General features: G+C 39.5%; 1 long non-coding RNA gene across 1 annotated transcript; it reads right to left on the reverse strand.

The window, feature by feature from the left end:
• Positions 1–878: 878 nt before the first annotated feature.
• On the reverse strand, positions 879–16,397 carry LOC118897731. The gene is made up of 5 exons (XR_005020541.1): positions 15,563–16,397; positions 14,976–15,041; positions 4,064–5,351; positions 2,813–2,986; positions 879–2,472 (listed from the first exon to the last, which is right to left on the reverse strand). It is a non-coding gene; the product is annotated as an uncharacterized LOC118897731 (long non-coding RNA).
• Between the last annotated feature and the right edge of the window lie 689 nt (positions 16,398–17,086).

Genomic DNA, 17,086 nt, shown 5'->3' on the forward strand with positions numbered 1-17,086 from the left:
CACGATACCCGGTTACCTTTGAATTTTACACGAACAGTGAATCATTTTTATAAGTATGTGCCATATGATATTTGGGATGTACTTTTACTAAAAAGTTGCTGTATATCAGATTGCATAGATATTTGGCAAATAATTTTTTAATATAAGTATGTCCCATGCAATCAGATATACAATAAATATTTTTTAGTGTAAGTATGTCCCAAATAGCACACTGGACTTACTTATACTAAAAATATATTCACCATGGTTGATATAAAAGTCAGATGTAACTGGGTGTCTTATGTCTTTTCTGGCAAACGTGACTGGAGGAGACTAGGTTTGGGAAGGAAGGTCAGGAGTCTGAGTTCAGGGACATGATGGGTTTGAGATGCTGGGGGCCATCCACGTAGAGATGAGGGGTGGCCAGTCAAATGAGTGAGGGCCAGGGGCTCAGCCTGGGACAGAGGTAAAACTGTGGGATTCATCAGAGTATAAAGAGTGGAAGAAGCCTGCTATAGATGCATATGCTGCCTGATGGAAAAGCCAAAACCTAGAGGCAACGCATGAACACTCACTACCCCACGAGCCACTCCAGAAAATACTGACGCTGCGAGGATTACAACTTTGTTAGGGTTATTCTTTTTTCTAAAAAAAATTTTATTGGAGTATAGTTGATTTACAATGTTGTGTTAGTTTCAGATGTACAGCAAAGTGAATCAGTTAACCATTCTTATATAGAATCTTTTCCCATATAGATCATTACAGAGTATTGAGTAGAGTTCCCTATGTAAAGTGGTACAAATGAACTTATTTACAAAACAGAAATAGAGTCACAGATGTAGAAAACAAATTTACGGTTAGGGTTATTCTTAATAGTGAGAAAGTGGAGTAAAGGTGAGGTCGTTGGAATTTGAAGAGGTCTAGTGTGTTAAAGGGTGTCTACATGGACACACAGTGACCTTTATACTTATTTGCCACTTTATTATTTATAACATGTTTAACAGAGAGTTTGTCAGTGTTTCCACCAATGCTGTAAAGTATTTATTTCAATTTCATAAAGGATGAAATTAATTCACAGAGAGATTTTGTATTATAATTTAGTCCATTGTAAGAAAGCCAAGGAGTGACAGAGTTGGAGGGACAAACCCAGCTGTATGACTCCAGGCAATCCTCCCCATATAGACCCTTCTGTACAATACAGAAATTCTGTGATGTTTTAGGGAAAAAATATCTGGAGCAATAATATGCACTCACTTTGCCCCCAGATGCCATTCCATCTTATATTGACTCTTTAAAACGGCTAAGGTGTCATCTTCTTATAATACACACAGTCTTACTTGAACAAGGACCAGAGAAACACTGACTGCATCCATCCATCACTTGGCCATCTCATGGCAAATGTAGAGCTCCGTATGTCTGCTGTGGTACAGGCATCAGCACTGACTGACCATGAAGTTGGGTCAATAATTGAATTCCCAGCGTCACAGCCTGTTTCCAGCAGTAACTTAGAAACGGACTTGCCACATCAAAGAAAATCTTTGTCTGCATAAGGACAGTCGGGTTTTGAAGCCTTTTGAGAGCAACCCAAACGACTCAAAGAGAGTTCTCTGCCTTAAATAGATAACAACCTCACTCATCTTCTTTACTGGTTGCATTTGCAGCAAACATAAATAATAATTCATATATATTTTTTCTAACCAGTAATTTTCTGACAAAATGTTTCTGAGCAAACCATGGCCTGAAATACTGGTGTTCTCTTAAAAGTGAAGAAAACTCCCTTGTGCGCTTCTAGATGGCATTTGATATACCTGTAAGAGTTTGAGCTTTCAAGGAAAGAATGGGACTTGAAGGAGCTGGTGATGTTTATCTCTAAAAAGAGAAGGCTTGTATGCATGCCTCAGGCATGGGGGTAAAATGAGGGTGGGAGGTGTAGGGAGTGATGGTCATGATTACCTGTAGACACTGGAAGAGCTGCCATGCAGGAGGACGTAGACTTACTCTCCATAGAGACAGGTTGTGAATGATAGGAAGGCAGATTTGGGTTAAATGTAGAAAAGAACGTTCTAGCAATTATTGCTATTTTAAAAAATGGAATGAATAACTTTATAAAGCACAGAGTCTCCTGTTCCTAGAAGAGTTTGAGCTGAGACTAGATGTCTGTTTGGTTATCTACTGCAGTGTAACAAATTATCCCCAAACTTAGTGGCTTAAACAACCACCATTTTATTGATTTGCTCAGGATTCTGTAATCTGAGCAGGGCTAGGTATGGACAGTTCATGGGGCATCATTTGGGTGGCTCAAAGGATCCACTTTGAAGGTGGCCTCACTGAGGGCTGGCAGGTTGGTCCTGGTCGTCAGCTAGAAGCACAGCTGGGGCTGTTGGCTGGAGGCCTCGGTTCTCCTCCACGTGGCTGCTACACATGGCTAGGCTGGCTTCTCCCAAATTGGTGGTCACAGGGTAGTCAGACTTCTTACATCGTGGCTGCCTTCCCCTAGACGAAAGAGAAGTTAAGGTTTAAGTCTAGAACTGGCATAGTGTCACTTCCTCCACCTTCTACTGGTTGAAACAGGTCACTGGGCCAGAGCAAGTTCAAGGGGAGGAAACCCATAAGGATGTGCACACACTAACTTTATTGGAGGCACCAAATTTATGTTCTATCACAACGCCCCACTAGCTTCATTGTAGAGAAGATTCATTTTCTGGGTAGGATGTTGAATTGGCTGACCACTGATTCTTCTTTAAATTCTAGAATTCTCTGGTTCAGTTTATTTTCAACTTACGGTTTCCTAGTACAATAACGGGCACACGATGACCATTAACGTGGGACTTACTGATTGATTGATTCCACACAACTTATCAATATATTTTCCAGCTGAGGCAGAGCCTTGGTCATCATTTCACGGGAACACAGCTCTCTGTAAGACTCATGCCTTCTCAAACCAATCGATGATTACTCTTCACTCTGCAGATACCAGCTTGGTCCCAAGTAATTCATTTTATAAATGCTGTTACCAGACAGAAGCACATGTTATTGTCGTTTGCAAAATCTGTGCTGCAACAAAAGGAATAGTAGGGGGTTATATGCTGTAACTTATCTATGTATTTATTTTGCTACCTGAGTTGTTTTTTTAAAGGTAAAGTTTCTCTTTATCATAAATGTAATACACACTCACCGTAGCAAATGTGTATAGGAAAGAAACATACAAAACAGAAAAACAATCACTTACAATGACCTATAGATAACTAACTACTCCAGCCTTTTAATATATATTTTAATATAAATTAACATAGTTATATTATTCATTTTATTTCACCATAACTTATTTTCTATGATGCTAAAAATTTTTATGAGATCAAAATAATACATTTTATGTTACAATAATATTCAATAATATTATTACAATCTTTATTAATGTTTTAAATTTCTATATGTAATTCTGCCATATGGGTGTACCATAATTTGCTTAATTATTATGCTAATCTTGGACTTTATTTAAAATTTTTCTAACATTAAATACCATATTAGTATAAATATTTTTTCTGCATAAAGTCTCTTTAAATTTAGAAATAGATTCTTATATATGTTCTTAAAATATACTTCAAAGAGATGCTTTAACATTTACTCATTTCATTCCACAAGTATTTATTGAGCACCTATTATGTTTCAGACACATTGTTAGCTACTGAAAAAACTTGTGTGTTTATCGTGTGTGGAATATTTGCCAGGTACAATGCTAATGGTGTCTATATTAGTTTGCTAAGGCTGCCATGACAAATTACTACAAACCGGGTGGCTTAAACAACAGAAATTAGTCTCTCACGGTTCTGAAGGCTAGAAGTCTGAGATCAATGTGTCAGCAGGACTGTTCTCATTCCAAAAGATCTAGGGAAGAATCTTCCTTGTCTCTTCCTAGCTTCTGATGGTTGTCAGCAATCCTTGGCATTCCCTGGCCTTGAACCTATGGAATAGTGACTCTCATCACTCCAATCTCTGTCTCCATGGTCATGTGACCTTCTTCTCCCTGTGTGTGTCCAAATTTCCCTCTTCTTATAAGGGCACCCGTCAGTGCGTTAGGACTCACCCTAATCCAGTGTGACCTCATCTGAACTTGACTGCACCTGCGAAGACTTTGTTTCCAAAATAAGGTCACATTCACAGATTCCAGGTTAGACATGGATTTTTGGAGGATATTATTCAACGCAGTACAGTGTTCCGTGAATAATGTTTTCTGATTCTCACAATTGCCCCTTTGGATAAGTAAGTCAGACATTCTGAAGTCAGTTATCTTTTCAAGGGTCTTTCAGAGAGGAAGCTGGGGATTAGGTGTTCAAAACTGTGGGCTCCAACTCCAAGGCTCCCACCTGCAAACGCCAGCGATGCTGCTGGAGGGGCTATTTGTATCAGAGACCAACAGTCTGGGAGAAGGAGCAAAAGCGAAGGGCTTTCCCATCAAGAGGATAGAGATTCTCCAGCCCTGTGAGTTACAATGACCTCACTCCTTATTTTTCTCCTTCAGGAAAGGTGGAGGAGCCAGGGACTGAGGACAGAAGAGAAGGGCACTGAACAGGGATCCCTTGGAGCTCCAGGAGGAAAAGCCAGGAGTGGCCCCGGCAGTGCTTCAGGAGTCACTACTGCTACTACAGTCAGAATCCAGCTGTGGGGCTACAAGGTGTTCTGGGGCAGGCAGGTCATCGAGTGGTTCTGAGAGGTGCGGATGCTAATGGGAACAGAGGGAGCAGCTTTCAGCCAAGGAGACCTCATTTTCCTAATGAATTTTGCATCCCCCTGATGAGGACACATGGGTTGGCTTAAAAAGAGCATCAGTGGAGCCTCTCTTAACTTCATCATTTCCACTCTCACATCCTGAATGAGCACCTCTAAATTTGGAACTGACAAAAGGCTGCCAAAAGATGTCCTTTCAGAAAATAATGGGCTTAATGGGCCTTTTGACAAATGGCTGAGGTTTCATTTTCTGCTGCCCCCGAGTTTGAACTGTTTTTCTTTTTTTTAAAGGAAGTGCTGTGTACATCTTTGTTTCCAATAATTGGATCTGAGTGGAAGGGAAAAGTCTCTGTGAAATGAGTTTCCTGTGAAACCAGATTTCAACCTTCTAAAATGAAATATTAGTGGAAAGCTGTCTGGTTTAAAGAGTCTAACTGTGAGAAGACAGTCTTCCCACTGACTGTCCTCAAAAAGGTAGGAAGAAGGCTCATGGGAGCATGAAGAGTGAGCTCCACATCTCAGAGGGGCGGGCTCGTTGGTCCTTGGCTTCTTCCAACAGCTCCGGATGCTGCTTCTCTGGGACTGAGGCACAGGACATTTCAGATCTTGCTTCCTTAGAAACATGTTTGTGCCATTTCTATCTTGTTCTGTTCAATTTTTAGCAAGAAAGAAGAAAACTCCCTGTGAGTAGAGTGCGGTGGACTTTTCAGTTAAAACACTGAACGAAGCATATGCATTTAACATGTCTCCTCCTCCTTCCTCCATCCCCAATTTTAAATCAAGAGAATAATCCAGGGCTTCCCTGGTGGCTCAGTGGTTAAGAATCCACCTGCCAATGCAAGGGACACTGGTTGGAGCTCTGGCCAAGGAGGATCCCACATGCCACAGAGCAACTAAACCCGTGCGCCACAACTACTGAGCCCACGTGCCACAACTACTGAAGCCCGCGTGCCTAGAGCCTGTGCTCCACAACAAGAGAAGCCAGGACAGCAAGAAGCCCGCGCACCGCAACGAAGAGCAGCCCCTGCTTGCTGCAACTAGAGAAAGCTGGCGCACAGCAACGACGACACAACACAGCCAAAAATAAAAACAAACAAATAAATAAATAATTTTTGTTTTTAAAAAGAAAATAATCCAAAAGAGAAGAAAATGCATTAGCACCAGAAACCAGGAATTGTGCATTTCAAAACTATGCCAGAAACTTCATGGAATCTCTGCAAAATGTCACGCGATGGAAACCAGATGGAGGGCATGGGGCAGGTTGCTGGACTTGTGGGCCCCACCGTTGTTGGGAAGGCAATGGCAGGGCTCCATTTAACCCTATGGCTCGTGCTGCAGAGAAGAGAGGCGAGGGCGGGGGCATGCGCAGTGATGGGGAGCCAGCCTCCCTCCTGGCGAGTGTCCTGGAACAGGCAGTCCAGCTCCAGAGCAGACGGCTACTGGAGGCTCTCGTCACAACAGTGTCTCCAGGTGCAGGCAGGGACACCCTGACACCACGGGTGCTGTCACCCCCAGCTGCTATCAAGAGGCTTCATGGCAGCTGCAGAAGTGAGCAGTGACCTGCCTTCCTCAGCAAAGAAAGTCTTTGGTGCAGCCATGAAGCCTCCATAGGTAATGCAACCTCTGACCTATAGAAAAAGCCTGGTTAAGTCATGGCTTTCCTTTCTCCCTTATCTGGGCTTAGACACTTCCAGCAGTGTCCTGCACAGTGTGTCCTCATCTCTTCCAGAAGCCACTCCACTACCAGTGCTCCCAAATATAGACAGAACTCCCTGCATGATAAGCAAGCTGAGAAATACAACTGGACATTTGCAAGGAGTTGCTGGTTCCAAAAGGGATCAATCTAGGGACTCAGAGCAAACACCCTCTTCATCATGATCCCTAATTCTTGGGTGTGAAATAGGCTTCTTGAACCAGAAAGAAAGCTTTGGAGATTACCTAATTTGCGTTCTCAGTGGGTAGTGTGTCTGTGAATAGAATGGTATGAGAACAGGAAAGAAGGTTTTCTGATGAAAAGTACAACCACTGAATTCAAAGAAAAAAATCACTGGAAGTGGGGAAGTTTAGATCAGAGCCTCCAAAATTCTCAGAGGAAAAGTCTGCAGAGATTAATAAGAAAAGCAAAATTAACTAGATAAATAAATAAGTGAACAATATATAGAGATAAATAGAGGTCATGGAGGACAAATTCAGGAGATTCAAAATATCTATCATCAGAATGGAAATAGCAACAAAGGTCAGAGACATAATAAAAAGATTTTCCTGTAATAGATGACATTTCACTCATACTTTTAAAAAGTCTTTTCCATAAATATGGTTCTGACTTCTCTTACATTCGTAACCTTCTCTATTTGGGCTTCCTCTCCTTTTTTTCCTGATTAGCCTTTTTAAAGAGTGGCTACTTTCAGGATTTCCTGAAGTTGCCCATTTATAAGAATCAGCTGGAGTACTTGATAAAATAACGGATTTCAGGGTCTTTCCTCAAATGTTCAGGATTTGAATTTGAGGAGGTAGGGGGACCTGGAAATTTAATTTCATCCAGCACAAGACGTTATCTTAAGATCATCTAAGTTTGGGTAACTTGTATATTGCCATGCCCTTTTCAAATAACTAATTTTTGATATATTTAACACTTTTACTGTTTTTGTAATTCAGATATTTCTGGTTTTGTCTTCATCATTTCTTCCCTCAGAGTTTTGCTTTTTCCCCCCTCCTTTTCTAGATTTTTAAGATAAATCCTTAGTTTATTGATATTTTTCTTTTTTTCTCAAGTGATAAAAGCTTTTAAAACATAGACATTTCATCTGGGAATAGATTTGTCCAAATTATATGTTTTTTGATGAACCGTGTTTGCATGGGTATTATTTTCTAAATAGGTTGCAACTACAAGTTGATCCCTTTTATTAAACAAAGCCTCATTTACATTTTTTTCACTTGGTTTTTGTTTAACTTCTAAAGTTTTTCTAAAATTTCGTTGCCAGTAAAGACCTTCAGTTCTATAACCAATTAGAAGAAATATAGTCAACTGGCATCTAATCAAAATTATAAAGTTATTAGGATGGGAGTATAAACTTGTAGATAAAAGAGACGTTGCTGAATAGAAAAAATAGAATTAAATATTAGAATACATCAATTTCGAGCAGGATTTCTTAACCTTGACACTACTGGCAATCTGGACGGGATAATTCTCCGTGGTGAGGCTGTCCTGTGCTTGTAGGAGGCTTCGCAGCAGCCCTGGTCTCCGCCCACCGGATGCCGGTGTTAATATCAACCCCGAAAGGTGTCTTCCAGCGGTAAAAATACCCCAGGTGAAAACCACTGAGTTAGAGAAAATGACTTCTACCTTTGCTGGAGGATGAATTTGGACACTTGCAGGTCTTAAACCCACCACCCTTTTCCCTTTCAAAATCCTTTCTCCAGCACAGGCTCACTGCCCTGGGCTTTAGAGGGGAGTGGAGACGGAGGTTGCTTTGAAAAGCACACAGTAATGTGCTTTAATCAATTTATTAATTCTTTTTCTGTCTAGGAGAGCTCATAGCACCTTTTTCTCTCCATCCTTGGCAACAGAGGCTTAAGCCAATATTATTAAAATATCAACAAAAGTAGCTGGAACAATTCCCATAAGGCAATTACACAGCAGGTCCGTAATGCACATTAATAGGTTCTCCAAAGTATTTATTTTACATCACTGAATGGTGGGCACTTTTAAAATTAATTTTTTAATGGAATATTTCTTTTCTTTTAATTTATTATTTATTTTTTATACAATTTTGAAAGGTCACTTTCCATTTACAGTTGTTACAAAATGTTGGCTATATTCCTTGTGTTGTGCAATAAATACATCCTTGAACCTGTCTTACACCCAATAGTTTGTACCTCCTACTCCGTCACCCCTATATTGCCACCCCCCCCCCAACTGGTAACCATTATTTCACTTAGCATAATGCCCTCCAGGTCTATCCATGTTGCTGCAAATGGCAAAATTTCATTCTTTTTTATGGCTGAGTAGTATTTCATTGTATATATATGCCACATCTTCTTTATCCATTCATCTTTTGAAGGACACCGAATGGTGGGCATTTTAATCTCTCTTTTGTAGTCAATAAATTGAGGCTCCAGGAGATTTAATAAATGGCCCAAAGTAATGTAAGTACCTAAGAGGTGGCAGACTGGAGATAGGACCTCAGGGTGGCCTGCTTCCCACGTGAATGATCTGATTTCTTAGTTAAGATGGAAGTCTGTTAACTGTGTCTTATTTGCCCCTCCCCCAGTTCTTATGAAATTACCCTTAAAGTTCATAAAAGTACACTGCTTTTTCATTTTATTTCACAAAGTTAATATTCTGTTGTACAAAAGATAAGAAAACAAGGAAAGTCAGAAAATGTTCATGCTATTTGATCCACTAGTTCTGCTGATGGCAATTTATCCTAATGAAATGCAAGTAAAGCTATTTTGCAATAAAATGTTTACCATAGTGTTATGTATAACAGTAAAACCTTTAGAAAAATACAAATGTCTGAGATTAAGGTAATGAGTTACTAACTCTGATATAGCCACACAATGGAGTCTTATAAAAATATTTAAAATTATGCTTATGAAGCTATTTCACTAGCTTTTTTGTTTTAAGATAGGTTTAATTGTAAAAATAAAATAACAGTACAAAAAGTACAAACATGAAAATAAAAATTCTCTAACTATTCCAACACTTAATACAGCAGTCGTTAGGGCTATTGATAAACTTGCTGACTTCTCTTATTCTAGAGGTAGTAGGATTGAACTTGCCTGCCCACCTCAAATTAGATGTGGTCATGTGACTCACTTTGGCCAATGAAAGGCGAGCAGCCATGAGCTCGCCCGTTTCCCAGCACCCTTGTCACGCTGCGTTTAATCAGTGTTATCAACCATCCCCGATCCGGTAGCAGGTAAGTATTTCCCTTTTTTTCTTGCCTTTCTTTGATTAGTGAAGTTGAACCACTTCATGCTGAAAGTTTGTAGTTATCCTTTGGTGACTCGTCAAGTCATCTAATTTTTATTGTCAGTGTTCTTTGCATCTTGGCCCATTTGCTGTCGGACAGGTTGCAAACATTTTATCTTTCTGTCATTTTTTCTTTCGACTTTGCTCATGATTTCTTCACAAAGCGGCTAATGTTTATATATTCAAACTGTATTCTTTATTTAAAGGTTTTGGTTTTATGACATTCTTAGAAAATGCTTCCCCACTTCAAAATTATGAATATTCACCTAAAGCTGTATTCTAGTGCTTTGATGTTTTTATTTTTTAATACTTAACTTTTGTATAATCTAGAATTTACTTTGAATTAAGGAGAGAATTCTAGTGATCGAGTTTTCTTTTCTTTTCAACTGGTTAATATATTGTCCCAATGTCATTTATTAAGCCATCTCTGTTATCCCCTTTGACTTAAAATTATGCAGAGTATTTGATGACACGGGAACATGCTTATCACAATGCCATGTGTAAAGATCCAAGTGAAACAAAGTTGTAACTGACAGAATGCCCCCTATCTCAAACAAATGTGTTTATAGAAAAGTTTTGGAAGGAATTATATAATGCTATTTTGGGGAGAGTATTTTACTTTAATATTTTAATATATTTTCTAAAATTCCCACAAAGCATTATTTTGTTTCATAATCATGAAAAACATATATCGTTTGAAATTACTATGTTCTTGAACGAAGTAAGGAAAGGGGCCTATAAATTCAGCTTATTTTCCTCATAAAATTATTTTCCTTGCCTTAGCTATATTGCTCAAAGTTCTCTGAATTCTGGCAACATTACTAGTTAATTTTCTGCTATAGAGTGCTTCCATATCTCAAATTCATCACCCTGTAAACTTTCCAAGCAGTGGGGATAAATGTGAGTTTTCTCAAGTGAAGAATTATAGTGCGTCTTTAGTGAAAATGCAGAATCTTAGGAATGCAATTGGATTGTTCAAAGGGAGATAAAGTGATTTTTAGTGATAAAACTCAACTCACACCTCCTGCTGTTCAATGTTTGTTTTTCTTCCTTTTGCTTCTGGTTACAATAGATTTTGGAAATACCTCAGCTTTTCTTTTTTCTTTTTTTTTTTTTTTAGTGCTTTGAGAAGTCAAGCCACTTTCCTTTAAGGGCATCATGATAAATATCACCCCTTACAATTCACAAAGAGATTCTGTACAGCAGTGAAAATAGCTAGATCTGACCCTTAGGAATATGTTCATATGAATATGTGTATATATGTTTATATATTTATGATGGACTTCATAAATGTGATTTATGCAATTATATAAAACAAAAATGTGTACAAAAATAAGCAAATTACTGAATATTATATCCAGTAAGATATTATTTTTTATTTTATCATTTATTTATAAAGTGTAAAGCATACAAAAAAAAGAGCTCTATATTATTTAGGGATGATATAGGAATGACATAAAGAAATACATGAGGCAAATGATAACTGTCTATCCATGTCAGTGTTAGCTCTGATGGGAGGTTCATTGAGGAGGGCCACATGGGAGATATTAGAAATCCTGTGAACCTTGACTCCTCCTGAAAGAGCTGAATCTGCACTTGGTGAAGGAGAGGAAAGGGGGAGTCCAAGGTGACTCCTGGATGCCAGAGGGAATGTCTGGGTGATGGTGGAACCATTCACCAAGATCCAGAATGTAGAAGGCTGGGTACCTTCTCCCATTCTTTCCCTTTCCAATCTGTGCCTGGTAGGGTTGATTTCTGTGGACGTTTCAACTGGGCTCCATCACCCTGTGATATCTGGTTGGGTTTGGCCCTGGGGCAGCACCAACAGAGATCAGAGGGTGGGAAGAGGAAGCCGCGGAGGGTGTTTATTCCTTGGCTCCCTCCATTTCAGACCGCAAGCTGACACCAGCTGCAAGCCCTTTCCTGCTGCACTCTGGGTGCCTGGAACTACCTCTTGCTTCTTCAGTCTGGCAGAGCTATGGCTCCCTGACATTGCTCATGCAAGGGCACATCATCTTTCCTTGTTGATCTTCTATTACTGTGCCCGTCTCTTGAAAATGGCTTCTTTATTAAGCTGTCCTCAATTACCCTTTTTGAATGAGTTGTCTGTTTCCTGCAGCTTTTCTGACTTGTGTAAGGAGTACGACAAACTAGTTTCCTGTGGCTGCTGTAACAAACTACCACAAATTCAGTGACTTAAAGCAACACATATTTGTCCTCTTGTAGTTCTGAAGGTCAGAAGTTTAAGATAGGATGAAAAGGCTGCATTCCTTATGGAGATGTCAGGGGAGAATCCATTTCCAGGTGTTTCCAGCGTCTGGAGGCTGCCACATTCTTTGGCTCATGGCTCTACATCACTCTACCCTTTCCTTCCATCATTACTTCTCTTTCTCTGACTCTGACCCTCCTGCATTCCTCTTATACGGAGCCTTGTAATTATGTTCCACCCACCTCAATAATCCAGAATCATCCCTCCATCTCAAGATCTTTAACTTAACCACATCTGCAAAGTTCTCTTTGCCATGTAAGGTAAAATTCATAGGTTCCAAGAAGATTAAGATGTAGATATCTTTGGGAGGCCATTATCCTGCCTACCATGACAGATTTTTCAGGAAAGATGTTAAATTTGATTTTAGATTTAAGAGGCCTGTGGAAATTGGAGAAAATGTAGAGTAGGCTGTTGGATATCTGGATCTAGAGGTCAATTTAGTTTTCAAGACCTTCTGTGTACATGGATCATATCACATTCCTATGTTGAAACCGATGTAAAAGGAAGACAAAACCTGTCTTCCCATATTTGGTTTTGCTAAATCCTATAAAGGAAGCCATCCTATTCCAACACTACTTATTAAGGTGGTCTTAAAGGTGGTCCCGTTCCTCTTTGAGTCTGCCTTTTCTATCTTAAGGATATAGAGCCTCTCAATTTTACAGTCTTATAATTTCAGGCAATGGTTATACAGAGTCAAAGTGAATTATAGCAAAATTCAAATCCGATGACCTCATATGCAGTTGATTGTTTTTAAGACTTGCACGTGCTGTGTTGACTCCACTATGGTACTTTGGGTCATTGACAATAGAGGTACATTGGTTATAAGTTAGGGTTAGCTGGATTTGGAAAACTGAGTGTTTTTATATCATGATGATAACTTTCACAGGCTTAGATTATTAATTAGTTTAAATATTACTTCATTCTTTCATTATCTAGGTGTCTTTGAATTTATACTTTGTTTGCCTCATTTTTCTTATTTATGACATAGTGATGGAATAATTTATCAGGCTGTTGTCAGATTAAAGATAGTAAAGATTCAAAAGGCTACTGCGGTCCTTGTAACATAGAAAGTACACGAAAGCATTAGTTCCCTGGCTGTTTTTCCAGTTGACCTCATGTACTAAAATAATACACCACTAGCAAAACACTCATTCTTAGTAAAATTTAATTCAGTAATCACTTACTGAACACGTGCACTAAGGAATGATAGGCATTGAAGCAGATACAGAGATGTATGGGCTACGCCTTCTTCCCTTATGAGGTTTACAGTCAAATGAGTGAGGCAGACAAGAGCAGAAACAACCCTAATAGAGCATGTAAATGTAAATACATCTCTTTACCTATAATAACAGTGACAGTTTTAGACTGATCTCTCCAGCCTTCCCATCTGATATTCATTATTATACACAACTGCCATTTGGTGACAGCTGGTTGGAATTAGGGATGCAGTTTGTGGCCATGGAACTAAGAGGGCAGTGCTAACCAGGGTCATGGTCTCGTTAGCACAGAGCTCTAACCAGCTGAGCTCATCAGCCAGAGATGTACAAATTTGCCCAGGAAAATGGTACTGATGATAATCCTAGAAATAAAAGAATATTTATTAAAAGGAGAGAATCAGTAATGATTCCATAAAGGACTGTTTCAAAATCCAATTCAATGAATAATTAAGTTATATATTTTACATGTAAGACACTGTGCTTGGGTATGAGGGAGATTGTACAGTGAATAAGTCGGGGAAGACGCAGTCTTACCCTCAAGAAACTGACAGACTAATTGCGGGGAAGTAGCATTGAGGGCAACTAAGACAGAATATGCCAAGGGCCTTGGGGAAAGTGCTGGGCTGTGGGGTCTGAAGGAGAGAGAATAGATTTGGTTGAATGGGCTAACGAAGATGTCAGGGCGATGGGGCATTTAAAATAGACCTTGAATCAGGACCATGTGAATACATTCAAAATATTGCATATGCCTTATAGTTTATTTATTCAATTTTGCTTACATCTTTCTTGATTTTCTGAAACTATTTAAAAAATTAACCAAGTGGCACAAATTACATTACCATAAAATGCAAACACAGAGTCGAGTATGAAAGTCTCCTTCACTATGGCTCTCATTTCAACTTCTTTCTCCAGATATTGCAAATGTGTATTATTCAGAACATTTTCTATGTGTTTATTTACATATATTTGTGCTTATGCAAATATTTGGGAAAACATTGACCTATACTATGTACAAAATCGTTCAGCCCTTGGTTTTTTAAAAAATTTAACAATATGCTTTGTCTTTTCCCATGTCAGTTCTTATAAATCTATTTCCTTTTTAGTAGCTGAATGGTTGTTTCTAGACCCATGCTGTCCACTATGGTATCCACTAGCCACTTGGGATCTATATCTATTTAAATTTAAGATAATTGAAATTAAATAAAATTTAAAATTCAGTTCCTCAGTTGTGCTTACCACATTTCAAGTGCTTAGCAACCACAGGGATACTGTGCTGGACAGAACAAATACAGAACATTTCCATCATTGCTAAAAACTCTATTGCGTGGAACTACGCCATGCTACAAATGCACCAGCATTTACTTAGACATTCACTCTCTGTTGAAGAACATTTAGGGTCTTTCCCACTTTTCACTATAATAAAAATGCTGCAGTGAACACCTTTGAACACCCATCTTTTGTGTACATGGGGGAGGGTTTGTGTGGAATAGATTTCTAGAATAGAAACGTCAGGGTTGCATTGCAAGCACACTTGAATTTGGATAGATAGTGCCAAATTTTCTCTTAAAAGGTTGCACTAGTTATATCACTTTAGAGCCTACTTGAATGCTCATTTTTCAACTGCTTACCAGCCCTGGAGATTACAAATCTCTACAATTTTGCCACCCTGATGGACAAAAAAAAATATCCTGCTGTCTTTTTAATTTGAATTTTTTGCTTTCTTAGTGACATTGGGCATTTAAATATAATTTTTAATTACCTAAAGAAATGCATGAGGATATTTTTATTGTAAAACATTACAATTTCTTACCTGTCTGGTTAACGGTGGTCCAGAAGATAATTTATCTCTACTGACAAAGGTCGCAGATGTCCTGAACTGAACAAATCATAGGATGAGAAATGTGAACAGCCAATGAGCACAAGAAAAATATAATTTTCTACTTGCACCAGTAGAAATGCGAAGTAAAATAAAATGTAAAAGAAAGAAGTGAAAAGTAAAGTATATGTATTATATTATATTATGTTACATTACATTACATTATATTATATTATATTATATTAAGTTTTCTTGGCTATAATTGTTCCAGACACTAAACAACAAGCACATTTGGGGTTCAGTATAAAATATTAAATAATATTGATGAATTCTATGAATCAGTACTGCAACTAGAATAGTCTTACAACATGTTACTTTGGTTAGTTGGTTTTTCTTGGGGGGGGAGGCAGGGACGGGAAGAACATGTTAGCTTCAGTGTTATCAGCGATACTTCTTGCCAAAGATTAGATTGAAAAAACTGAGCTGAGAGCAGCAGGCAGAGAATCGACTGACAGGCAACAGGGCAAACAATTCACTGTTGCTAAGAAACGCCATCCTTATAAGAGTAGCAACTCACTCACCCCCATGTGAAAGCCGAGTCCAGATCTGCCCCGCGGAACCTGCTTCATGCGGAAGAAATCAGCTAGCGGTGGTCCATGGATGCAGGCAGAAGCAGGAAGTAAAGATTCTGCAGCAAAGGTGTATAAGAGGAATACATAAAAACCGACTTTGGAAACCTGTTGAGTAAAATCCGTATAATTCATAGACTGTCTAAAGATGAAGCTACCTGTCATCCTTAAGCCACACCCACTAGAAACACTTGAGTTTCCTGAGGTAACTGTGCAGGCTTGATTAAGACGTAATTAAGCCACAATGCCCATTGGCTTTGGAGGACCAGGCTGGCTGAACAGATATTTAGTGGTATTAAGCAGGGAGTGTCGTGGCTGTTGTCATCTTCAGTGAATGCCTGGCAGGAGCTGAAGTACCCCTTCCCAGGAAAGGACCCTCATCCCCCATAGGGAGGCGAGAGCTGTGAGAGGTTGCAGAGATAGGGCCTCCAGTTAGACGCAGAAAGATGATGCACCATGTGGTTAAGGTCACTGAGATTGCCTGGGATTCATGAGTCTTTCTTATATACCAGCTAATAAAGACTCAGAACTCAGAGCCTGAGGTTTGGACAGACGGGGAAGAGGATGCCAAGGCTTGGCAGAAGGCAGTCAGACATCCGTGCACTGACAGGGTGGGCCAGAGCACGCTGGACCATGCAGGAGAGAGTTCTAGAGCCTGCAGGAGAGGAAGGCAGCTCAGCTGAACTGTGCTTTTAACCCTGGCTCAGTAATACTCCCTCCCCGTCAGGACGGCAGAGCTGCAGATGGACACCACTTGGGCCATAGATTCTTCTTCTTTTTTATTTTTTTATAAATTTATTTATTTTTGGCTGCGTTGGGTCTTCGTTGCTGTGCGCGGGCTTCCTCTAGTTGCGGCGAGTGGGGGCTACTCTTCGTTGTGGTGCACGAGCTTCTCATTGCAGTGGCTTCTCTTGTTGTGGAGCACGGGTTCTAGAGCACAGGCTCAGCAGTAGTGGCGCACGGGCTTCGTTGCTCTGCGGCATGTGGGAGCTTCCTGGACCAGGGCTCGAACCCATGTCCCCTGCATTGGCAGGCGGATTCTTAACCACTGTGCTACCAGGGAAGCCCAGGCCATAGATTCTTGATGGATGCATCCCTGTCTCTGCACATGGGTGATATGTAAATCAACTATACTTCACTTAAGAGAAAAAAAACCTATCTAAAAAAAAAAATTCTAGGAGCTTGTCTTATCAGCATGGGTTCCGTTTAAAGGGTCATTTCTCATCTTCATAAAGATATATAGAGGTTTTAAAAACGTCCATAGGAGTTGTTATTTATAGATAGCTGGATTGGGTGGACCCTACTTCCTTGCAATCATAATCATTTCCTGGTGTCCCAGGTGTGCAAAACCAGGAAATAGCCTGTAGGTGCTGTTCTAAAGGAAAGAAGGAAGGAATGAAGGAAGGAAGGAAATAGAGAAGGGAGGGAGGGAAAAGAAAGAAAAGCAAGAATGAACTACTTATTAACTTTTAAAAG

Source organism: Balaenoptera musculus, chromosome 7 (assembly GCF_009873245.2).
Source record: "Balaenoptera musculus isolate JJ_BM4_2016_0621 chromosome 7, mBalMus1.pri.v3, whole genome shotgun sequence".
Lineage (NCBI taxonomy): Eukaryota > Metazoa > Chordata > Mammalia > Artiodactyla > Balaenopteridae > Balaenoptera > Balaenoptera musculus.